Source organism: Triturus cristatus, chromosome 1_1 (assembly GCF_964204655.1).
Source record: "Triturus cristatus chromosome 1_1, aTriCri1.1, whole genome shotgun sequence".
Classification (NCBI taxonomy): Eukaryota; Metazoa; Chordata; class Amphibia; order Caudata; family Salamandridae; genus Triturus; species Triturus cristatus.
The window spans coordinates 744,586,278-744,610,759 of NC_140579.1; positions in this window are offsets into that span (position 1 = coordinate 744,586,278).

Below are 24,482 nucleotides of genomic sequence, written 5' to 3' on the forward strand. Positions count from 1 at the left end.
ACGTGCAGGGGTAGTGTTTTAGGGTTTAGGGTAGTGCATTGGTGTTTGTGAAGTGTAGGGGGTCGTACTGGGGGTAGATTTAGGGTTTAGGATCGTGCAGTAGTGTTTGGGTAGTGTAGGGGGTCGTGCTGGGGGTAGGGATTTAGGGTTTTGGGCAGTGCAATGGTGTTTGGTAGTATAGGGGAATCGTGCTGGGGCTAATTGTTTAGGGTTTAGGGTAGTGCAGTGGTGTTTGTGTAGTTTAGGGGAGTAAGCTGGGGTAGAGTTTTAGGGTTTAGGGTAGTGCAGCTGTGTTTGTGTAGTGTAGGGGGTTATGCTGGGGGTAGATTTAGGGTTTAGGGTAGTGCAGTGGTGTTTGTGTAGTTTAGGGTACGTGCTGGGGTTGTGTTTTAGGGTTTAGGGTAGAGCAGTGGTGTTTGTGTAGTGTAGGGGGTCATACTGGGGGGCAGGTTTAGGGTTTAGGATAGTGCAGTGGTGTTTGAGTAGTGTAGGGGGTCGTGCTGGGGGTAGGGTTTTAGGGTTTTGGGCAGTGCAATGGTGTTTGGTAGTATAGGGGAATCGTGCTGGGGCTAATTGTTTAGGGTTTAGGGTAGTGCAGTGGTGTTTGTGTAGTTTAGGGGATTAAGCTGGGGGTAGAGTTTTAGGGTTTAGGGTAGTGCAGTTGTGTTTGTGTAGTGTAGGGGGTTATGCTGGGGGTAGATTTAGGGTTTAGGGTAGTGCAGTGGTGTTTGTGTAGTTTAGGGTACGTGCTGGGGGTAGGGTTTTAGGGTTTCGGGCAGTGCAGTGGCGTTTGGGTAGTGTAGGGGGATCGTGCTGGTGGAAGTGTTTTAGGGTTTAGGGTTGTGCAGTGGTGTTTGTGTAGTGTAGGGGACGTGCAGGGGTAGTGTTTTAGGGTTTAGGGTAGTGCAATGGTGTTTGTGAAGTGTAGGGGGTCGTACTGGGGATAGATTTAGGGTTTAGGATAGTGCAGTGGTGTTTGGGTAGTGTAGGGGGTCGTGCTGGGGGAAGGGTTTTAGGGTTTTGGGCAGTGCAGTGGTGTTTGGGTAGTATAGGGGGATCGTGCTGGGGGTAAATGTTTAGGGTTTAGGGTAGTGCAGTGGTGTTTGTGTAGTTTAGGGGATCAAGCTGGGGGTAGAGTTTTAGGGTTTAGGGTAGTGCAGTGGTGTTTGTGTAGTGTAGGGGGTCATGCTGGGGGTAGATTTAGGGTTTAGGGTAGTGCAGTGGTGTTTGTGTAGTTTAGGGTACGTGCTGGGGTTGTGTTTTTGGGTAGAGCAGTGGTGTTTTTGTAGGGTAGGGGGTCATACTGGGGGGTAGATTTAGGGTTTAGGATAGTGCAGTGGTGTTTGAGTAGTGTAGGGGGTCATGCTGGGGGTAGGGTTTTAGGGTTTCGGGCAGTGCAGTGGCGTTTGGGTAGTGTAGGGGGATCGTGCTGGGGGTAAATGTTTAGGGTTTAGGGTAGTGCAGTGATGATTGGGTAGTGTAGGGGGTCAAGCTTGGGGTAGAGTTTTAGGGTTTAGGATAGTGCAGTGGTGTTTGAGTAGTGTAGGGGATCATGTTGGGGTAGATTTAGGGTTTAGGGTAATGCAGTGGTATTTGGGTAGTGTAGGGGGTCAAGCTGGGGGTAGGGTTTTAGGGTTTCGGGCAGTGCAGTGGCGTTTGGGTAGTAAAGGGGGATTGTGCTGGTAGAAGTGTTTTAGGGTTTAGGGTTGTGCAGTGGTGTTTGTGTAGTGTAGGGGACGTGCAGGGGTAGTGTTTTAGGGTTTAGGGTAGTGCAGTGGTGTTTGTGAAGTGTAGGGGGTCGTACTGGGGGTGGATTTAGGGTTTAGGATCGTGCAGTAGTGTTTGGGTAGTGTAGGGGGTCGTGCTTGGGGTAGGGTTTTAGGGTTTTGGGCAGTGCAATGGTGTTTGGGTAGTATAGGGGAATCGTGCTGGGGCTAATTGTTTAGGGTTTAGGGTAGTGCAGTGGTGTTTGTGTAGTTTAGGGGATTAAGCTGGGGGTAGAGTTTTAGGGTTTAGGGTAGTGCAGTGGTGTTTGTGTAGTGTAGGGGGTTATGCTGGGGGTAGATTAAGGGTTTAGGGTAGTGCAGTGGTGTTTGTGTAGTTTAGGGTACGTGCTGGGGTTGTGTTTTAGGGTTTAGGGTAGAGCAGTGGTGTTTGTGTAGTGTAGGGGGTCATACTGGGGGGTAGATTTAGGGTTTAGGATAGTGCAGTGGTGTTTGAGTAGTGTAGGGGGTCATGCTGGTGGTAGGGTTTTAGGGTTTCGGGCAGTGCAGTGGCGTTTGGGTAGTGTAGGGGGATCGTGCTGGTGGAAGTGTTTTAGGGTTTAGGGTTGTGCAGTGGTGTTTGTGTAGTGTAGGGGACGTGCAGGGGTAGTGTTTTAGGGTTTAGGGTAGTGCAATGGTGTTTGTGAAGTGTAGGGGGTCGTACTGGGGATAGATTTAGGGTTTAGGATAGTGCAGTGGTGTTTGGGTAGTGTAGGGGGTCGTGCTGGGGGAAGGGTTTTAGGGTTTTGGGCAGTGCAGTGGTGTTTGGGTAGTATAGGGGGATTGTGCTGGGGGTAAATGTTTAGGGTTTAGGGTAGTGCAGTGGTGTTTGTGTAGTTTAGGGGATCTGGCTGGGGGTAGAGTTTTAGGGTTTAGGGTAGTGCAGTGGTGTTTGTGTAGTGTAGGGGGTCATGCTGGGGGTAGATTTAGGGTTTAGGGTAATACAGTGGTATTTGGGTAGTGTAGGGGGTCGTGCTGCAGGTAGTGTTTTAGTGTTTAGGGTAGTGCAGTGATGTTTGGGTAGTGTGGGGGGTCATGCTGGGGGTAGAGTTTTAGGGTTTATGGTAGTGCAGTGGTGTTTGTGCAGTATTGGGGGTAGTTCTGGGGGTACTGTTTTAGGGTTTAGGGTAGTACAGTGGTGTTTCAATCAATCAATCAAAGCATTTATATAGCGCACTACTCACCCGGAGGGTCTCAAGGCGCTAGGGGAGGGGGGGTCCGCTACTGCTCGAACAGCCAGGTCTTGAGCTGCTTCCTGAAGGCAAGGTGGTCCTGGGTCAGGCGGAGGTGGGTCGGGAGGGAGTTCCAAGTCTTGGCGGCCACGTAGGAGAAGAACCTTCCTCCTGTGGTGGCTCTTCGGATGCGGGGGACGGCAGTGAGGGCGTGGCTGGTTGATCGAAGCTGGCGTGTGGGAGCGTAGAAGTTGAGGCAGCTGTTGAGGTATCCTGGGCCTTGGTTGTGTAGGGCTTTGTGTGCGTGGGTGAGGAGACGGAAGGTGATTCTCTTGTTGACCGGGAGCCAGTGCAGATCTCTCAGGTGTCCGGAGATGTGGCTGCGACGGGGGATGTCCAGGATGAGTCGTGCTGAGGCGTTCTGAATCTTCTGGAGTTTGGCGGTGGTTCCGGCGTAGAGGGAGTTGCCGTAGTCCAGATGGCTGGTGACGAGGGCCTGGGTGACCGTCTTCCTGGTCTCGGTGGGGATCCACCGGAAGATCTTACGTAGCATGCACAGGATGTTGAAGCACGACGAGGAGACGGCGTTGACTTGTCTGGTCATGGAGAGGGAGGAGTCCAGGATGAAGCCCAGGTTGCGTGCGTGGTCTGTTGGTTTGGGTGCGCTGCCCAGGGCGGGGGGCCACCAGGAGTCGTCCCAGGCGGAGGGTGAAGATCCCAGGATGAGGACTTCTGTCTTGTCCGAGTTCAGTTTCAGGCGACTGTTCGTCATCCACTTGGCTACGTCTGTCATCCCTTCGTGTAGGTTGGCTCTGGCGGTGGCGGGGTCGTTGGTGAGGGAGAGGATCAGCTGGGTGTTGTCGGCGTAGGAGATGATGTTGAGGTTGTGTTGGCGTGCGATGGCTGCGACGGGGCTCATGTAGACGTTGAAGAGGGTAGGGCTGAGCGAGGAGCCTTGAGGAACGCCGCAGATGACTTCGGTGGCTTCTGATCTGAACGGGGGGAGGCGGACTCTCTGTGTCCTTCCGGCGAGGAACGAGATGATCCATTCCAGTGCCTTCTCCTGGATTCCGACGTTGCTGAGGCACTGCACTAGGGTACGGTGGCAGACAGTGTCGAAGGCCGCGGAGAGGTCAAGGAGGATGAGGGCCGCTGTTTCTCCGTTGTCGAGCAGGGCTCGGATGTCATCGGTGGCTGCAATCAGGGCGGTCTTGGTGCTGTGGTTGGCCCGGAAGCCAGACTGCGAGGGGTCGAGGGATCCGTTCGTCTCGAGGAAGGCGGCCAGCTGCTTGTTGACGGTCTTCTCGATGACTTTTGCAGGAAACGGGAGCAGCGAGATGGGGCGGTAGTTCTTGAGGTCGGTGGGGTCGGCTGATGGCTTCTTTAGTAGAGCGCTGAGTTCGGCGTGCTTCCAGCTCTCCGGGAAGGTAGCGGTGTCGAAGGAGGTGTTGATGATGTCCCGCAGGTGGGGTGCGATGACAGCGTCGGCCTTGTTGAAGACGTGGTGAGGGCAGGGGTCGGTCGGAGATCCGGAGAAGATGGAGTTCATCGTGCGGATGGTGTCTTCGGTGCTGATCGGGGTCCAGGCGCGGAGGGTGGTGGAGGGGAGCGGTGGTTCAGTCGTGGCGTGCGTCGGTTGAGTGCTGAAGCTGTTGTGTATGTCCGCAATCTTGTTGTGGAAGTAGGAGGCGAGGGAGTTGCAGAGGTCTTGTGAAGGGGTGATGTCGTTGTTTCCGGCGTTGGGGTTGGAGAGCTCTTTAACGATGTTGAAGAGTTCCTTGCTGTTGTGGGCGTTGTTGTCCAGTCGTTCCTTGAATGCAGTTTTCTTGGTGGCATGGATCAGCTGGTGGTGTTGTCGGGTGGCGAGCTTGAGAGCAGTCATGTTGTTCAGTGTTGGGTCTCTGCGCCAGGCTTTCTCGAGGGCTCGGCAGTTCTTGGAGCTCTTGAGTTCGTCGGTGAACCATGGGGCTTTCTTGCTGCCGGGTCTGCTAGGCGGAGTCTTCAGAGGGGCGAGGTCGTCTGCGCAGTTGCTTATCCACTTCGCGAGGTTGGTGGCCACCTGGCTTGGGTTCGTTGCGCTGGTGGGAGGGTTCATGCTCAGGGAAGTCGCGAGTTGGTCGGCTGTGATCTTGTTCCAGCTTCTGCGTGCAACCTGTTGCTGGTGGTGGTGGATCGTGGTCCTTCTGAAGCTGAAGTGGACGCAGCTGTGGTCCGTCCAGTGGAGTCCGGTGGCATGGCTGAAGGCGATGTCCTTGCTGGATGAGAACACGGGGTCGAGTGTGTGTCCGGCGTAGTGGGTGGGGGTGGTCACCAGCTGCTTGAGACCGAGGTTGGCGAGGTTGTCCAGCAGGGTGGTGGTGTTGCGGTCGTTGTTGTTCTCCAGGTGGAAGTTGAGGTCCCCGAGGAGGATGTAGTCAGCGGAGGGGAGGGCGTGCGGGCTGATGAAGTCGGCGATGTCTTTGCTGAATTGTGTGCGTGGTCCCAGGGGGTCTGTAGATGAGGGTGCCTCTGAGGGTGGTCTTGGGGTTGATGTGAATCTGGAAGTGCAGGTGTTCGGCGGGTGCGAGGGTGTCGTCGGTGTTGGTCGTGATGCGGATGGAGTTCCTGTGGATGATGGCAATGCCTCCTCCTGTCTGGTTGACGCGGTCCCTCCGGATGATCTTGTAGCCGTCCGGTATGGCGATGGCGATGTCGGGCGCTGAGGAGGCGTTCATCCAGGTTTCCGTGAGGAAGGCGACGTCTGGGGCTGTGGTGTCGAGCAGGTTCCAGAGCTCGACGGCGTGTCTGTGGATGGAGCGGGTGTTGAGCAGGATGCACTTGAGGGGGTTGCTGCTGGTGCTCGGCTTGGTCGGTGCTGGTGTAGTGCAGGTCCGGTTGCAGGTGAACTTGCAGGAGTGGCAGCAGAAGGGTCCGTGAGTGCGTTTTGGGGTGGCTCGATAGCAGCCCGGGATTCGACCAGCGTTGAGTGCGTGGAGGTCGGTGGCGTGGTAGGTCCGGCGGGTGGGCTGGTGTCGGCAGGAGCCAGGGGTCCTGGCACTGGGCGCGGTCCAGGCGCGGACGGGCGCAGACGGGCTTACCTTGGGCGCACCTTCGGCCACAATCGGCGCGCCTGCTGCGCGTTAACGCTGCGAGTGCGCACGGTCGCCATTTATGGCGAAGTGCAGGGAGGGAGGAGCAGCTGGGAGGCGGGAGCGGGGAGGGCACAGAGGGAAGGGGGCGTGTCCACACTCCCGGCGGCGGGAAGCGGGGAGCGGGGCGGGTGGGCGCAGGGGAAACAGCACAGGGGGGGCCACAACACAAGAAAAGGCAGATAAAGGATATAAAAACAATTACAATACCAAATACAGTACAATATCAAACAAAAGCGGGATAGCAAAGAGCGGCGGCGGGGGGCATGGCCAGAGGGAAGGAAGGCTTCAGCGAGGCTGAGAGCAGCAGCAGGCGGGGGGCACACGCGACAGCTGGTGGCCGTGCGGCGCGGGGGTGTCCTATGAATAGGTCACACTCACCTGTGCCGTACGGTCGCCATTTATGGCCAAGTGCAGGGAGGGAGGAGCAGCTGGGAGGCGGGAGCGGGGAGGGCACAGAGGGAAGGGGGTGTGTCCACACTCCCGGCGGTGGGAAGCGGGGAGCGGGGCGGGTGGGCGCAGGGGAAACAGCACAGGAGGGGCGACAACACAAGAAAAGGCAGATAAAGGATATAAAAACAATTACAATGCCAAATACAGTACAATATCAAACAAAAGCGGGATAGCAATGAGCGGCGGCGAGGGGCGTGGCCAGAGGGAAGGAAGGCTTCAGCGAGGCTGAGAGCAGCGGCAGGCGGGGGGCACACGCGACAGCTGGTGGCCGTGCGGCACGGGGGGGTCCTTAGAATAGGTCACACTCACCTGTGCCGTATGGTCGCAATTTATGGCCAAGTGCAGGGAGGGAGGAGCAGCTGGGAGGCGGGAGCGGGGAGGGCACAGAGGGAAGGGGGCGTGTCCACACTCCCAGCGGCGGGAAGCGGGGAGCGGGCGGGTGGGCGCAGGGGAAACAGCACAGGGGGGGCGACAACACAAGAAAAGGCAGATAAAGGACATAAAAACAATTACAATACCAAATACAGTACAATATCAAACAAAAGCGGGATAGCAACGAGCGGCGGTGGGGGGCGTGGCCAGAGGGAAGGAAGGCTTCAACGAGGCTAAGAGCAGCGGCAGGCGGGGGGCACACGCGACAGCTGATGGCCGTGCGGCGCGGGGGTGTCCTATGTTTGTGTAGTGTATGGGGATGTACTGTGGGTAGATGTAGGGTTTAGGGTAGTGTAGTGGTGTTTGGGTAGTGTAGGGGGTCATGCAAGGGGTAGTGTTTTAGGGTTTAGGTTAGTGCGTTGGTGTTTGGGTAGGGTAGGGGGTAGTGCTGGGGTAGTTTTTTAGGGTTTAGGGCAGTGCAGTGGTGTTTGTGTAGTGTAGGGGGTCATGCTGGGGGTAGTGTTTTAGGGTTTATGGTAGTGCAGTGGTGTTTGGGTAGTGAAGGGGGTAGTGGTTTAGTGTAGTGCTGTGGTGTTTGCGTAGTGTAGGGGGTCGTGATTTAGGGTTTAGGGTAGTGCAGTGGTGTTTGGGTAGTGTAGGGGGCCGTACTAGGGGTAGTGGTTTTGGGTTTAGGGTAGTGCAGTTGTGTTTGTGTAGTGTAGGAGGTCATGTTCTAGGGTTTAGGGCAGTGCAGTGGTGTTTGGGTAGTGTAGGGGGTCGTGCTGCAAATAGTGTTTTTGGGTTCAGGGTAGTGCAGTTGTGTTTGTGTAGTTAAGGGGATCCTGCTTGGGATAGTGTTTTAGGGTTTAGGGTAGTACAATGGTGTTTGTGTAGTGTAGGGGGTCGTGCTTGGGGTAGTGTTTTGGGGCTTAGGGTAGTCCAGTGGAGTTAGTGTAGTGTAGGGATTCGTGCTGCGGGTAGTGTTTTAGGGTTTAGGGAAGTGCAGTGGTGTTTGTGTAGTATAAGGGTTCGTGCTGAGGTAGTGTTTTAGGGTTTAGTGTAGTGCAGTGGTGTTTGTATAGTGTAGGGGGTCTTGCTGGTGGTAGTTTTTTAAGGTTTAGGGTAGTGCAGTGGTGTTTGTGTAGTGTAGGGGGCCTTACTAGGGGTAGCGTTTTTGGGTTTAGGGTAGTGCAGTTGTGTTTGGGTAGTGAAGGGGGTCATGCTGGGTATAGTGTTTTAGGGTTTAGGGTAGTGCAGTTGTGTTTGTGTAGTGTAGGAGGTCGTGTTCTAGGGTTTAGGGCAGTGCAGTGGTGTTTGGGTAGTGTAGGGGGTCGTGCTGCATATAGTGTTTTGGGGTTCAGGGTAGTGCAGTTGTGTTTGTGTAGTTAAGGGGATCCTGTTGGGATAGTGTTTAGGGTTTAGGGTAGTACAATGGTGTTTGTGTAGTGTAGGGGGTCGTGCTTGGGGTAGTGTTTTGGGGCTTAGGGTAGTCCAGTGGAGTTAGTGTAGTGTAGGGATTCGTGCTGCGGGTAGTGTTTTAGGGTTTAGGGAAGTGCAGTGGTGTTTGTGTAGTATAAGGGTTCGTGCTGGGGTAGTGTGTTAGGGTTTAGTGTAGTGCAGTGGTGTTTGTATAGTGTAGGGGGTCTTGCTGGTGGTAGTTTTTTAGGGTTTAGGGTAGTGCAGTGGTGTTTGTGTAGTTTAGGGGGTCGAGCTGGAAGTAGTGTTTTATGGTTTAGGGTAGTGAAGTGGTGTTTGTGTAGTGTAGGGGGTCATGCTGGGGGTAGAATTAGGTTTAGGGTAATGGAGTTGTGTTTGGGTAGTGTAGGGGTCGTGCTTCAGGTAGTGTTTTAGGCTTTAGGGCAGTGCAGTGGTGTTTGTGTAGTATAGGGGGTCATGCTGGGGGTCGTGTTTTAGTGTTTAGGTCAGTGCAGTGGTGTTTGGGTAGTGTAGGGGGTCGTGCTGGGGGTAGTGTTTTAGGGTTTAGGGCAGTGCAGTGGTGTTTGTGTAGTGTAGGGGGTAGTGCACGGGTAGTTTTTTTAGGGTTTAGGGTTGTGCAGTGGTGTTTGTGTAGTGTAGGGGGTCGTGCTGGGGGTAGTGTATTAGGGTTTAGGGTAGTGCAGTGGTGTTTGTGTAGTGTAGGGGGTAGTGGTTTAGGGTTTAGTGTAGTGCTGTGGTGTTTGTGTAGTGTAGGGGGTCGTGCTGCGGGTAGTGTTTTAGGGTTTAGGGTAGTGCAGTGGTGTTTGTTTAGTGTAGGGGGTCGTGTTTTAGGGTTTAGGGTAGTGCAGTGGTGTTTGGGTAGTTAAGGGGGTCGTGCTGGGTGTAGTGTTTTGGGGTTCAGGGTAGTGCACTTGTGTTAGTGTAGTGAAGGGTATCGTGCTTGGGATAGTGTTTTAGGGTTTAGGGTAGTACAGTGGTGTTTGTGTAGTAAAGGGGGTCGTGCTTGGGGTAGTGTTTTAGGGCTTAGGTTAGTGCAGTGGTGTTTGTGTAGTGTAGGGGTTCGTGCTGGGGTAGTGTTTTAGGGTTTAGAGAAGTGCAGTGGTGTTTGTGTAGTATAAGGGTTCGTGCTGGGGCAGTGTTTTAGGGTTCAGGGTAGTGCAGTGGTGTTTGTGTGGTGCAGGGGGTCTTGCTGGGGGTAGTTTTTTAGGGTTTAGGGTAGTGCAGTGGTGTTTGTGTAGTTTAGGGGTCAAGCTGGGGGTAGTGTTTTATGGTTTATGGTAGTGAAGTGGTGTTTGTGTAGTGTAGGGGGTCATGCTGGGGGTAGATTTAAGGGTTTAGGGTAATGCAGTGGTGTTTGGATAGTGTATGGGGTCGTGCTGGGGGTAGTATTTTAGGGTTTAGGGCAGTGCAGGGGTGTTTGTGTAGTGTAGGGGGTCGTGCCGGAGGTTGTGCTTTAGTGTTTAGGGCAGTGCAGTGGTGTTTGGGTATTGTAGGGGGTTGTTCTGGGGGTAGTGTTTTAGCAATTAGGGTAGTGCACTGGTGTTTGGGTAGTGTAGGGGGTCATGCTGCGGGTAGATTTAGGGTTTAGGGTAGAGCAGTGGTGTTTGTGTAGTGTAGGGGGTCATGCTGGGGGTAGTGTTTTAGGGTTTAGGGTTGTGCAGTGGTGTTTGTGTAGTGTAAGGGACGTGCCTGGGTACAGTTTTAGGGTAGTGCAGTGGTGTTTTTGTAGTTTAGGGGGTCGTACTGGGGTAGATTTAGGGTGTAGGATAGGGCAGTAGTGTTTGGGTAGTGTAGGGGATCGTGCTGGGGGTAGGGTTTTAGGGTTTCGGACAGTGCAGTGGTGTTTGGGTAGTAAAAGGGGGCGTGGTTTAGGGTAGTGCAGTGGTGTTTGGGTAGTGTAGGGGGTTGTGCTGGTGCTAGTGTTTTGGGGTTTAGGGTAGTGGAATTTTGTTTGGGTTGTGAAGGGGTCGTGCTGGGGGTAGTGTTTTAGGGTTTAGGGTAGTGCAGTGGTATTTGTGTAGTGTAGGGGGTCGTACGGGGGTAGATTTAGGGTTTAGGATAGTGCAGTGGTGTTTCTGTAGTGTAGGGGGGCGTGGTTTAGGGTAGTGCAGTGGTGTTTGGGTAGTGTAGGGGGTTGTGCTGGTGCTAGTGTTTTGGGGTTTAGGGTAGTGGAATTTTGTTTGGGTTGTAAAGGGGTTGTGCTGGGGGTAGTGTTTGAGGGTTTAGGGTAGTGCAGTGGTATTTGTGTAGTGTAGGGGTTCGTCGTGGGGTAGTGTTTGAGGGTGTAGTGCAGTTGTGTTTGGGTAGGGAAGGGGGTCGTGCTCGGGGAAGTGTTTTAGGGTTTAATGTAGTACAGTGGTGTTTGTGTAGAGTAGGGGGTCGTGCTTTGGGTAGTGTTTTAGGGTTTAGGGTAGTCCAGTTTTGTTTGTATAGTGTAGGGTGTCATGTTGTGGGTAGATTTAGGGTTTAGGGTAGCACAGTGGTGATTGTGTAGTGTAAGGGGTCGTGCTGGGGGTAGTGTTTTAGGGTTTAAGGCAGTGCAGTGGTGTTTGGCTACTGTAGGGTATTGTGCTGGTGATAGAGTTTTAGTGTTTAGGGTAGTGTAGTGATGTTTGGGTAATGTAGGGAGTAGTGCTGGGGGTAGTGTTTTAGGGTTTAGGGTAGTGCAGTGGTGTTGGGTAGTGTAGGGAGTCGTGCTGTTGGTAGTGTTTCAGTGTTTAGGGTAGTGCAGTGATTTGTGGGTAGTGTAGGGGTAGTGCTGGGGGTATTGTTTTAGGTTTAAGGGTAGTGCAGTGGTGTTTGTGTAGTGTAGGGGGTAGTGGTTTAGTGTAGTGCCGTGGTTTTTGTGTAGTGTAGTGGGTCGTGCTGTGGGTAGTGTTGTAGTGTTTAGGGTAGTGCAGTGGTGTTTGTATAGTGTAGGGGGTCAGGTTTTAGGGTTTAGGGCAGTGCAGTGATGTTTGTGCAGTTTAGGGTACGTGCTGGAGTAGTGTTTTAGGGTTTAGGGTAGTGCAGTGGTGTTTGTGTAGTGTAGGGGGTCGTACTGGGGGTAGATTTAGGGTTTAGGATAGTGCAGTGGTGTTTGTGTAGTGTAGGGGGGCGTGGTTTAGGGTAGTGCAGTGGTGTTTGGGTAGTGTAGGGGGTTGTGCTGGTGCTAGTGTTTTGGGGATTAGGGTAGTGGAATTTTGTTTGGGTTGTGAAGGGGTCGTGCTGGGGGTAGTGTTTTAGGGTTTAGGCTAGTGCAGTGGTATTTGTGTAGTGTAGGGGTTCGTCGTGGGGTAGTGTTTGAGGGTGTAGTGTAGTGCAGTGGTGTTTGGGTAGTGTGGGGGGTCGTTCTGGGGTAGTGGTGTTTGGGAAGTGTAGGGTGTCGTGCTAGGGGTAGAGTATTAGGGTTTAGGGTAGTGCAGTGGTGTTTGTGTAGAGTAGGGGGTTGTGCTGGGGGTAGTGTTTTAGGGTGTAGGGTAGTGCAGTGCTGGTTGTGTAGTGTAGGGGGTTCTGCTGTGGTAAATGTAGGGTTTAGGGTACTGCAGTGGTTTTTGAGCAGTGTAGGGGATCATGCTGGGGTAGTGTTTTCGGGTTTAGGGCAGTGCAGTAGTGTTTGGGTGGTGCACAGATTTGTGCTGGGGGTAGATTTAGGGTTTAGGGTAGTGCAGTGGTGTTTGTGTCGTGTAGGGGGTTGTTCTGGGGTAAGTGTTTTAGGGTTTAGGGTAGTGCATTGGTGTTTGGGTAGTGTAGGCGTTCGTGCTAGGGGTAGTATATTAGGGTTTAGTGTAGTGCAGTGGTGGTTGTTTAGTGTAGGGGGCCGTGCTGTGGGTAGTGATTTAGGGTGTAGGGTAGCGCAGTGGTGTTTGTGTAGTATAGGGGGTCGTGCTGGGGGTTGTGTTTTAGAGTGTAGGGTGGTGCAGTGGTGTTTGTGTAGTGTAGGGGATTGTGTTTTAGGGTTTATGGTTGTGCAGTGGTGTTTGGGAAGTGTAGGGGGTCGTGCTGGGGTAGTGGTTTTTGGGTTTAGGGTTGTGCAGTTGTGTTTGGGTAGGGAAGGGGGTCGTGCTGGGGGAAGTGTTTTAGGGTTTAATGTAGTACAGTGGTGTTTGTGTAGAGTAGGGGGTCGTGCTTTGGGTAGTGTTTTAGGGTTTAGGGTAGTCCAGTTTTGTTTGTATAGTGTAGGGTGTCATGTTGTGGGTAGATTTAGGGTTTAGGGTAGCACAGTGGTGATTGTGTAGTGTAGGGGGTCGTGCTGGGGGTAGTGTTTTAGGGTTTAAGGCAGTGCAGTGGTGTTTGGCTACTGTAGGGTATTGTGCTGGTGGTAGAGTTTTAGTGTTTAGGGTAGTGTAGTGATGTTTGGGTAATGTATGGAGTAGTGCTGGGGGTAGTGTTTTAGGGTTTAGGGTAGTGCAGTGGTGTTGGGTGGTGTAGGGAGTCGTGTTGTTGGTAGTGTTTCAGTGTTTAGTGTAGTGAGTGATTTTTGGGTAGTGTAGGGGTAGTGCTGGGGGTATTGTTTTAGGTTTAAGGGTAGTGCAGTCGTGTTTGTGTAGTGTAGGGGGTAGTGGTTTAGTGTAGTGCCGTGGTGTTTGTGTAGTGTAGTTGGTCGTGCTGGGGGTAGTGTTGTAGTGTTTAGGGTAGTGCAGTGGTGTTTGTATAGTGTAGGGGGTCAGGTTTTAGGGTTTAGGGCAGTGCAGTGGTGTTTGGGTAGTGTAGGGGGTCATGCTGGGGGTAGTGTTTTTGGGTTTAGGGTAGTGCACTGGTGTTTGGGTAGTGTAGGGGGTCATGCTGCAGGTAGATTTAGGGTTTAGGGTAGAGCAGTGGTGTTTGTGTAGTGTAGGGGGTCATGCTGGGGGTAGTGTTTTAGGGTTTAGGGTTGTGCAGTGGTGTTTGTGTAGTGTAATGGACGTGCCTGTGTATAGTTTCAGGGTAGTGCAGTGGTGTTTTTGTAGTTTAGGGGGTCGTACTGGGGTAGACTTAGGGTGTAGGATAGTGCAGTGGTGTTTGGGTAGTGTAGGGGATCGTGCTGGGGGTAGGGTTTTAGGGTTTCGGACAGTGCAGTGGTGTTTGGGTAGTAAAGGGGATCGTACTGGTGGAAGTGTTTTAGGGTTTAGGGTAGTGCAGTGAAGTTTGTGCAGTTTAGGGTACATGCTGGAGTAGTGTTTTAGGGTTTAGGGTAGTGCAGTGGTGTTTGTGTAGTGTAGGGGGTCGTACTGGGGGTAGATTTAGGGTTTAGGATAATGCAGTGGTGTTTGGGTAGTGTAGGGGGTCGTGCTGGGGGTAGGGTTTTAGGGTTTCGGGCAGTGCCGTGGTGTTTGAGTAGTAAAGGGGGATCGTGCTGGTGGTAGTTTTTTAGGGTTTAGGGTAGTGCAGTGGTGTTTGTGTAGTTTAGGGGATCAAGCTGGGGGTAGATTTAGGGTTTAGGGTAATGCAGTGGTGTTTGGGTAGTGTAGGGGGTCGTGATGCAGGTAGTGTTTTAGTGTTTAGGGTAGTGCAGTGATGTTTGGGTAGTGTAGGGGGTCATGCTGGGGTAGTGTTTTAGGGTTTATGGTAGTGCAGTGGTGTTTGTGTAGTATTGGGGTAGTTCTGGGGGTAGTGTTTTAGGGTTTAGGGTAGTACAGTGGTGTTTGTGTAGTGTAGGGGGTTGTACTGTGGGTAGATGGAGGGTTTAGGGTAGTGCAGTGGTGTTTGGGTAGTGTAGAGGGTCGTGCAAGGGGTAATGATTTAGGGTTTAGGGTAGTGCAGTGGTGTTTTTGTAGTGTAGGGGGTCGTGCTGGGGGTAGTGTTTTAGGGTTTAGGGCAGTGCATTTGTGTTTGTGTAGTGTAGGGGGTTGTGCCGGAGGTAGTGTTTTAGGGTTTAGGGCAGTGCAGTGGTGTTTGGGTATTTTAGGGGGTTGTTCTGGGGGTAGTGTTTTAGCATTTAGGGTAGTGCACTGGTGTTTGGGTAGTGTAGGGGGTCGTGTTTTAGGGTTTAGGGTAGTGCAGTGGTGTTTGGGTAGTTAAGGGGGTCGTGCTGGGTGTAGTGTTTTTGGGTTCAGGGTAGTGCAGTTGTGTTAGTGTAGTGAAGGGTATCGTGCTTGTGATAGTGTTTTAGGGTTTAGGGTAGTACAGTGGTGTTTGTGTTGTCTAGGGGGTCGTGCTTGGGGTAGTGTTTTAGGGCTTAGGTTAGTGCAGTGGTGTTTGTGTAGTGTAGGGGTTCGTGCTGGGGGTAGTGTTTTAGGGTTTAGGGAAGTGCAGTGGTGTTCGTGTATTATAAGGGTTCATGCTGGGGTAGTGTTTTAGGGTTTAGAGAAGTGCAGTGGTGTTTGTGTAGTATAAGGGTTCATGCTGGGGTAGTGTTTTAGGGTTTAGGGTAGTGCAGTGGTGTTTGTATAGTGTAGGGGGTCTTGCTGGGGGTAGTTTTTTAGGGTTTAGGGTAGTGCAGTGGTGTTTGTGTAGTTTAGGGGTCAAGCTGGTGGTAGTTTTTTAGTGTTTAGGTCAGTGCAGTGGTGTTTGGGTAGTGTAGAGGGTCATGCTGGGGGTAGTGTTTTAGTGTTTAGGTCAGTGCAGTGGTGTTTGGGTAGTGTAGGGGCTCGTGCTGGGGGTAGTGTTTTAGGGTTTAGGGCAGTGCAGGGGTGTTTGTGTAGTGTAGGTGGTGCCGGAGGTTGTGCTTTAGGGTTTAGGGCAGTGCAGTGGTGTTTGTGTATTGTAGGGGGTTGTTCTGGGGGTAGTGTTTTAGCGTTTAGGGTAGTGCACTGGTGTTTGGGTAGTGTAGGGGGTCATGTTGTGGGTAGATTTAGGGTTTAGGGTAGAGCAGTGGTGTTTGTGTAGTGTAGGGGTCATGCTGGGGGTAGTGTTTTAGGGTTTAGGGTTGTGCAGTGGTGTTTGTGTAGTGTAAGGGATGTGCCTGGGTAGAGTTTTAGGGTAGTGCAGTGGTGTTTATGTAGTGTAGGGGGTCGTACTGGGGTAGATTTAGGGTTTAGGATAGTGCAGTGGTGTTTGGGTAGTGTAGGGGATCGTGCTGGGGGCAGGGTTTTAGGGTTTCGGACAGTGCAGTGGTGTTTAGGTAGTAAAGGGGGATCGTACTGCTGGAAGTGTTTTACGGTATAGGGTAGTGCAGTGGTGTTTGTGTAGTTTAGGGTACGTGCTGGAGTAGTGTTTTAGGGTTTAGGGTAGTGCATTGGTGTTTGTGTAGTGTAGGGGGTCGTACTGGGGGTAGATTTAGGGTTTAGGATAGTGCAGTGGTGTTTGGGTAGTGTAGGGGGTCGTGCTGGGGGTAGGGTTTTAGGGTTTCGGGCAATGCCGTGGTGTTTGAGTAGTAAAGGGGGATCGTGCTGGTGGTAGTTTTTTAGGGTTTAGGGTAGTGCAGTGGTGTTTGTGTAGTTTAAGGGATCAAGCTGGGGGTAGATTTAGGGTTTATGGTAATGCAGTGGTGTTTGGGTAGTGTAGGGGGTCGTGCTGGGGGTAGTGTTTTAGGGTTTAGGTCAGTGCATTGGTGTTTGTGTAGTGTAGGGGGTCGTGTTTTAGGGTTTAGGGTAGTGCAGTGGTGTTTGTGTAGTTTAGGGGATCAAGCTGGGGTAGAGTTTTAGGGTTTAGGGTAGTGCAGTGGTGTTTGTGTAGTGTAGGGGGTCATGCTGGGGGTAGATTTAGGGTTTAGGGTAATGCAGTGGTGTTTGGGTAGTGTTGGGGGTCGAGCTGCAGGTAGTGTTTTAGTGTTTAGGGTAGTGCAGTGATATTTGGGTAGTGTAGGGGGTCATACTGGGGGTAGTGTTTTAGGGTTTATGGTAGTGCAGTGGTGTTTGTGTAGTATTGGGGTAGTTTTGGGGGTAGTGTTTTAGGGTAGTACAGTGGTGTTTGTGTAGTGTTGGGGGTTGTACTGTGGGTAGATATAGGGTTTAGGGTAGTACAGTGGTGTTTGGGTAGTATAGGGGGTCGTGCAAGGGGTAATGTTTTAGGGTTTAGGGTAGTGCATTGGTGTTTGTGGAGTGTAGGGGGTAGTGTTTTAGGGTTTAGGGTAGTGCATTGGTGTTTGGGTAGTGTAGGGGTAGTGCTGGGGTAGTTTGTTAGGGTTTAGGGTAGTGCAGTGGTGTTTGTGTAGTGTAGGGGGTCGTGCTGGGGGTAGTGTTTTAGGGTTTAGGGTAGTGCAGTGGTGTTTGTGTAGTGTTGGGGTAGTGGTTTAGGGTTTAGTGTAGTGCTGTGGTGTTTGTGTAGTATAGGGGGTCGTGCTGCGGGTAGTGTTGTAGGGTTTAGGGCAGTGCAGTGGTGTTTGTGTAGTGTAGGGGTCATGTTTTAGGGTTTAGGGTAGTGCAGTGCTGTTTGGGTAGTGTTGGGGGTTGTGATGGGGGTAGTGTTTTTGGGTTCAGTGTAGTGCAGTTGTGTTTGTGTAGTGAAAGGGATCGTGCTTGGGATAGTGTTTTAGGGTTTAGGGTAGTACAGTGGTGTTTGTGTAGTGTAGGGGTCGTGCTTGGGGTAGTCTTTTAGGGCTTAGGGTAGTGCAGTGGTGTTTGTGTAGTGTAGGGGTCCGTGCTGGGGGTAGTGTTTTAGGGTTTAGGGAAGTGCAGTGGTGTTTGTGTAGTATAAGGGTTCGTGCTAGGGTAGTGTTTTAGGATTTAGAGAAGTGCATTGGTGTTTGTGTAGTATAAGGGTTTGTGCTGGGGTGGTGTTTTAGGGTTTAGGGAAGTGCAGTGGTGTTTGTATAGTATATGGGGGTCTTGCTGAGGGTAGTTTTTCAGGGTTTAGGGTAGTGCAGTGGTGTTTGTGTAGTTTAGGGGGTCAAGCTGGAGGTATTGTTTTATGGTTTATGGTAGTGAAGTGGTGTTTGTGTTGTGTAGGGGGTAATGCTGGGGGTAGATTTAGGGTAATGCAGTGGTATTTGGGTAGTATAGGGGGTCGTGCTTCAGGTAGTGTTTTAGGGTTTAGGCCAGTGCAGTGGTGTTTGTGTAGTGTAGGGGGTCATGCTGGGGGTAGTGTTTTAGTGTTTAGGTCAGTGCAGTGGTGTTTGGGTAGTGTAGGGGGTCGTGCTGGGGGTAGTGTTTTAGGGTTTAGGGCAGTGCAGTGGTGTTTGTGTAGTGTAGGGGGTCGTGCCGGAGGTAGTGTTTTAGGGTTTAGGGCAGTGCAGTGGTGTTTGGGTATTGTAGGGGGTATTTCTGGGGATAGTGTTTTAGCGTTTAGTGTAGTACACTGGTGTTTGGGTAGTGTAGGGTGTATTGTTTTAGGGTTGAGGGTAGTGCAGTGGTGTTTGTGCAGTTTAGGGGATCAAGCTTCGGTACAGTTTTACGGTTTAGGGTAGTGCAGTGGTGTTTGTGTAGTGTAGGGGGTCATGCTGGGGGTAGATTTAGGGTTTAGGGTAATGCAGTGGTGTTTTGGTAGTGTAGGGGTCGAGCAGCAGGTCGTGTTTTAGTGTTTATGGTAGTGCAGTGATGTTTGGGTATTGTAGGGGGTCATGCTGGGGGTAGTGTTTTAGGGTTTATGGTAGTGCAGTGCTGTTTGTGTGGTAGTGGGAGTAGTTCTGGGGGTAGTGTTTTAGGCTAGTAAAGTGGTGTTTGTGTAGTCTAAGGGGTTGTACTGTGGGTAGATGTAGGGTTTAGGGTAGTGCAGTGGTGTTTGGGTAGTGTAGGGGGTCGTTCAAGGGGTATAGTTTTAGGGTTTAGGGTAGTGCATTGGTTTTTGTGTAGTGTAGGGGGGCGTGTTGGGGGTAGTGTTTTAGGGTTTAGGGTAGTGCATTGGTGTTTGGGTAGTGTAGGGGGTAGTGTTGGGGTAGTTTGTTTGGGTTTAGGGTAGTGTAGTGTTGTTTGTGTAGTGTAGGGGGTCGTGCTGGGGGTAGTGTTTTAGGGTTTAGGGTAGTGCAGTGGTGTTTGTGTAGTATAGGAGTAGTGGTTTAGAGTTTAGGGTAGTGCAGTGGTGTTTGGGTAGTGTAGGGGGTCGTGCTGGGGGTAGTGTTTTTGGGTTCAGGGTAGTGCAGTTGTGTTTGTGTAGTGAAGGGGATCGTGCTTGGGATAGTGTTTTAGGGTTTAGGGTAGTACAGTGGTGTTTGTATAGTGCAGGGGGTCTTACTGGGGGTAGTTTTTTAGGGTTTAGGGTAGTGCAGTGGTGTTTGTGTAGTTTAGGGGTCAAGCTGGGGGTAGTGTTTTATGGTTTATGGTAGTGAAGTGGTGTTTGTGTAGTGTAGGGGGTCATGCTGGGGGTAAATTTAAGGGTTTAGGGTAATGCAGTGGTGTTTGGGTAGTGTAGGGGGTCATGCTAAAGGTAGTGTTTTAGGGTTTAGGACAGTGCAGTGGTGTTTGTGTAGTGTAGAGGGTCATGCTGGGGGTAGTGTTTTAGTGTTTAGGTCAGTGCAGTGGTGTTTGGGTAGTGTATGGGGTCGTGCTGGGGATAGTGTTTTAGGGTTTAGGGCAGTGCAGGGGTGTTTGTGTAGTGTAGGGGGTCGTGCCGGAGGTTGTGCTTTAGGGTTTAGGGCAGTGCAGTGGTGTTTGTGTAGTGTAAGGGACGTGCCTGGGTATAGTTTTAGGGTAGTGCAGTGGTGTTTTTGTAGTTTAGGGGGTCGTACTGGTGTAGATTTAGGGTGTAGGATAGTGCAGTGGTGTTTGGGTAGTGTAGGGGATCGTGCTGGGGGTAGGGTTTTAGGGTTTAAGACAGTGCAGTGGTGTTTGGGTAGTAAAGGGGGGTAGTACTGGTGGAAGTGTTTTAGGGTTTAGGGTAGTGCAGTGATGTTTGTGCAGTTTAGGGTACGTGCTGGAGTAGTGTTTTAGGGTTTAGGGTAGTGCAGTGGTGTTTGTGTAGTGTAGGGGGTCGTACTGGGGGTAGATTTACGGTTTAGGATAGTGCAGTGGTGTTTGTGTAGTGTAGGGGAGCGTGGTTTAGGGTAGTGCAGTGGTGTTTGGGTAGTATAGGGGGTTGTGCTGGTGCTAGTGTTTTGGGGTTTAGGGTAGTGGAATTTTGTTTCGGTTGTGAAGGGGTCGTGCTGGGGGTAGTGTTTTAGGGTTTAGGGTAGTGCAGTGGTATTTGTGTAGTGTAGGGGTTCGTCGTGGGGTAGTGTTTGAGGGTGTAGTGTAGTGCAGTGGTGTTTGGGTAGTGTGGGGGGTCGTGCTGGGGTAGTGTTTTAGGGTTTAGGGTAGTGCAGTGGTGTTTGGGAAGTGTAGGGTGTCGTGCTAGGGGTAGAGTATTAGGGTTTAGGGTAGTGCAGAGGTGTTTGTGTAGAGTAGGGGGTTGTGCTGGGTGTAGTGTTTTAGGGTGTAGGGTAGTGCAGTGCTGTTTGTGTAGTGTAGGGGGTTCTGCTGTGGTAAATGTAGGGTTTAGGGTACTGCAGTTTTTTTTGAGCAGTGTAGGGGATCATGCTGGGGTAGTGATTTCGGGTTTAGGGCAGTGCAGTAGTGTTTGGGTGGTGTACGGATTTGTGCTGGGGGTAGATTTAGGGTTTAGGGTAGTGCAGTGGTGTTTGTGTCGTGTAGGGGGTTGTTCTGGGGTAAGTGTTTTAGGGTTTAGGGTAGTGCATTGGTGTTTGGGTAGTGTAGGCGTTCGTGCTAGGGGTAGTATATTAGGGTTTAGGGCAGTGCAGTGCAGTGGTGGTTGTTTAGTGTAGGGGGCCGTGCTGTGGGTAGTGATTTAGGGTGTAGGATAGCGCAGTGGTGTTTGTGTAGTGTAGGGGGTTGTGCTGGGGTAGATGTAGAGTTTTGGGTAGTACAGTGGTTTTTGTGTAGTGTACGGGGTCATGCGGGGGTAGTGTTTTAGGGTTTAGGGTAGTGCAGAGGTGTGTGTATAGTGTATGGTTAGTGTTTTAGGGTTTGGGGTAGTGCAGTGGTGTTTGTGTAGTATAGGGGGTCGTGCTGGGGGTTGTGTTTTAGAGTGTAGGGTGGTGCAGTGGTGTTTGTGTAGTGTAGGGGATCGTGTTTTAGGGTTTATGGTTGTGCAGTGGTGTTTGGGAAGTGTAGGGGGTCGTGCTGGGGTAGTGGTTTTTGGGTTTAGGGTTGTGCAGTTGTGTTTGGGTAGGGAAGGGGGTCGTGCTGGGGGAAGTTTTTTAGGGTTTAATGTAGTACAGTGGTGTTTGTGTAGAGAACGGGGTCGTGCTTTGGGAATTGTGTTTTAGGGTTTAGGGTAGTCCAGTTTTGTTTGTATAGTGTAGGGTGTCATGTTGTGGGTAGATTTAGGGTTTAGGGTAGCACAGTGGTGATTGTGTAGAGTAGGGGGTCATGCTGGGGGTAGTGTTTTAGGGTTTAAGGCAGGGCAGTGGTGTTTGGCTACTGTAGGGTATTGTGCTGGTGGTAGAGTTTTAGTGTTTAGGGTAGGGTAGTGATGTTTGGGTAATGTAGGGAGTAGTGCTGGGGGTAGTGTTTTAGGGTTTAGGGTAGTGCAGTGGTGTTGGGTAGTGTAGGGAGTCGTGCTGTTGGTAGTGTTTCAGTGTTTAGGGTAGTGCAGTGATTTTTGGGTAGTGTAGGGGTAGTGCTGGGGGTATTGTTTTAGTTTTAAGGGTAGTGCAGTGGTGTTTGTGTAGTGTAGGGGGTAGTGGTTTAGTGTAGTGCCGTGGTGTTTGTGTAGTGTAGTGGGTCGTGCTGGGGGTAGTGTTGTAGTGTTTAGTGTAGTGCAGTGGTGTTTGTATAGTGTAGGGGGTCAGGTTTTAGGGTTTAGGGCAGTGCAGTGGTGTTTGGGTAGTGTAGGGGGTCATGCTGGGGGTAGTGTTTGTGGGTTTAGGGTAGTGCAGTTGTGTTTGGGCAGTGGATGGGGTCATGCTGGCAGTAGTGTTTTAGGGTTGTGCAGTGATGCTTGTGTAGTGTAAGGGACGTGCTGGGGTAGAGTTTTAGGGTTTAGGGTAGTGCAGTGGTGTTTATATAGTGTAGGGGGTCATACTGGGGCTGATTTAGAGTTTAGGATAGTGCAGTGGTGTTTGGGTAGTGTAGGGGGTCGTACTTGGGGTAGGGTTTTAGGGTTTCGGGCAGTGCAGTGGTGTTTGGGGAGTAAAGGGGGATAGTACTGGTGGAAGTGTTTTAGGGTTTAGGGTAGTGCAGTGGTGTTTGTATAGTTTAGGGTACATGCTGGGGTAGTGTTTTAGGGTTTAAGGTAGTGCAGTGGTATTGTGTAGTGTAGGGGGTCGTAATGGGGGTAGATTTAGGGTTTAGGATGGTGCAGTGGTGTTTGGGTAGTGTAGGGGGTGGTGCTGGGGGTAGGATTTTAGGGTTTAGGGTAGTGCAGTGGTGTTTGTGAAGTGTAGGGGGTCGTACTGGGGGTAGATTTAGGGTTTAGGATAGTGCAGTGGTGTTTGGGTAGTTTAGGGGGTCGTGCTGGGGGTAGGGTTTTAAGGTTTCGGGCAGTGCAGTGGTGTTTGGGTATTGTAGGGGGTTGTTCTGGGGGTAGGGTTTTAAGGTTTAGGGTAGAGCAGTGGTGTTTGTGTAGTGTAGGGGGTCATGCTGGGGGTAGTGTTTTAGGGTTTAGGGTTGTTCAGTGGTGTTTGTGTAGTGTAATGGACGTGCCTGGGTATAGTTTTAGGGTAGTGCAATGGTGTTTTTGTAGTTTAGGAGGTCGTAGTGGGGTAGACTTAGGGTGTAGGATAGTGCAGTGGTGTTTGGGTAGTGTAGGGGATCATGCTGGGGGTAGGGTTTTAGGGTTTCGGACAGTGCAGTGGTGTTTGGGTAGTAAAGGGAGATCGTGCTGGTGGAAGTGTTTTAGGGTTTAGGGTAGTGCAGTTTAGGGTACGTGCTGGAGTAGTGTTTTAAGGTTTAGGGTAGTGCAGTGGTGTTTGTGTAGTGTAGGGGGTCGTACTGGGGGTAGATTTAGGGTTTAGGATAGTGCAGTGGTGTTTGGGTAGTGTAGGGGGGCGTGCTGGGGGTAGGGTTTTTAGGGTTTCGGGCAGTGCCGTGGTGTTTGAGTAGTAAAGGTGGATCGTGCTGGTGGTAGTTTTTTTAGGGTTTAGGGTAGTGCAGTGGTGTTTGTGTAGTTTAGGGGATCAAGCTGGGGGTAGATTTAGGGTTTAGGGTAGTGTTGGGGGTCGAGCTGCAGGTAGTGGTTTAGTGTTTAGGGTAGTGCAGTGATATTTGGGTAGTGTAGGGGGTCATACTGGGGGTAGCGTTTTAGGGTTTATGGTAGTGCAGTGGTGTTTGTGTAGTATTGGGGTAGTTCTGGGGGTAGTGTTTTAGGGTAGTACAGTGGTGTTTGTGTAGTGTTGGGGGTTGTACTGTGGGTAGATATAGGGTTTAGGGTAGTACAGTGGTGTTTGGGTAGTATAGGGGGTCGTGCAAGGGGTAATGTTTTAGGGTTTAGGGTAGTGCATTGGTGTTGGTGGAGTGTAGGGGTAGTTTTTTAGGGTTTAGGGTAGTGCATTGGTGTTTGGGTAGTGTAGGGGGTAGTGCTGGGGTAGTTTGTTAGGGTTTAGGGTAGTGCAGTGGTGTTTTTGTAGTGTAGGGGGTCGTGCTGGGGGTAGTGTTTTAGGGTTTAGGGTAGTGCAGTGGTGTTTGTGTAGTGTTGGGGTAGTGGTTTAGGGTTAAGTGTAGAGCTGTGGTGTTTGTGTAGTATAGGGGGTCGTGCTGCGGGTAGTGTTTTAGGGTTTAGGGCAGTGCAGTGGTGTTTGTGTAGTGTAGGGGGTCATGTTTTAGGGTTTAGGGTAGTGCAGTGCTGTTTGGGTAGTGTAGGGGGTTGTGATGGGGTAGTGTTTTTGGGTTCAGGGTAGTGCAGTTGTGTTTGTGTAGTGAAGGGGATCGTGCTTGGGATAGTGTTTTAGGGTTTAGGGTAGTACAGTGGTGTTTGTGTAGTGTAGGGGTCGTGCTTGGGGTAGTGTTTTAGGGCTTAGGGTAGTGCAGTGGTGTTTGTGTAGTGTAGGGGTTCATGCTGGGGGTAGTGTTTTAGGGTTTAGGGATGTGCAGTGGTGTTTGTGTAGTATAAGGGTTCGTGCTAGGGTAGCGTTTTAGGATTTAGAGAAGTGCATTGGTGTTTGTGTAGTATAAGGGTTCGTGCTGGGGTGGTGTTTTAGGGTTCAGGGAAGTGCAGTGGTGTTTGTATAGTATAGGGGATCTTGCTGAGGGTAGTTTTTCAGGGTTTAGGGTAGTGCAGTGGTGTTTGTGTAGTTTAGGGGGTCAAGCTGGAGGTAGTGTTTTATGGTTTATGGTAGTGAAGTGGTGTTTGTTTAGTGTAGGGGGTAATGCTGGGGGTAGATTTAGGGTAATGCAGTGGTATTTGGGTAGTATAGGGGGTCGTGCTTCAGGTAGTGTTTTAGGGTTTAGGCCAGTGCAGTGGTGTTTGTGTAGTGTAGGGGGTCATGCTGGGGGTAGTGTTTTAGTGTTTAGGTCAGTGCAGTGGTGTTTGGGTAGTGTAGGGGGTCGTGCTGGGGGTAGTGTTTTAGGGTTTAGGGCAGTGCAGTGGTGTTTGTGTAGTGTAGGGGGTCGTGCCGGAGGTAGTGTTTTAGGGTTTAGGGCAGTGCAGTGGTGTTTGGGTATTGTAGGGGGTTATTCTGGGGATAGTGTTTTAGCGTTTAGTGTAGTACACTGGTGTTTGGGTAGTGTAGGGGTAGTATTTTAGGGTTTAGGGTATTGCAGTGGTGTTTGTGCAGTTTAGGGGATCAAGCTTCGGTACAGTTTTACGGTTTAGGGTAGTGCAGTGGTGTTTGTGTAGTGTAGGGGGTCATGCTGGGGGTAGTGTTTTAGGGTTTATCGTAGTGCAGTGCTGTTTGTGTGGTAGTAGTTCTGGGAGTAGTGTTTTAGGCTAGTAAAGTGGTGTTTGTGTAGTCTAGGGGGTTGTACTGTGGGTAGATGTAGGGTTTAGGGTAGTGCAGTGGTGTTTGGGTAGTGTAGGGGGTCGTTCAAGGGGTATAGTTTTAGGGTTTAGGGTAGTGCATTGGTTTTTGTGTAGTGTAGGGGGGCGTGTTGGGGGTTGTGTTTTAGGGTTTAGGGTAGTGCATTGGTGTTTGGGTAGTGAAGGGGGTAGTGCTGGGGTAGTTTGTTAGGGTTTAGGGTAGAGTAGTGTTGTTTGTGTAGTGTAGGGGGTCGTGCTGGGGGTAGTGTTTAGGGTAGTGCAGTGGTGTTTGTGTAGTATAGGGGGTCGTGCTGGGGGTAGTGTTTTTGGGTTCAGGGTAGTGCAGTTGTGTTTGTGTAGTGAAGGGGATCGTGCTTGGGATAGTGTTTTAGGGTTTAGGGTAGTACAGTGGTGTTTGTATAGTGTAGGGGGTCTTGCTGGGGGTAGTTTTTTAGGGTTTAGGGTAGTGCAGTGGTGTTTGTGTAGTTTAG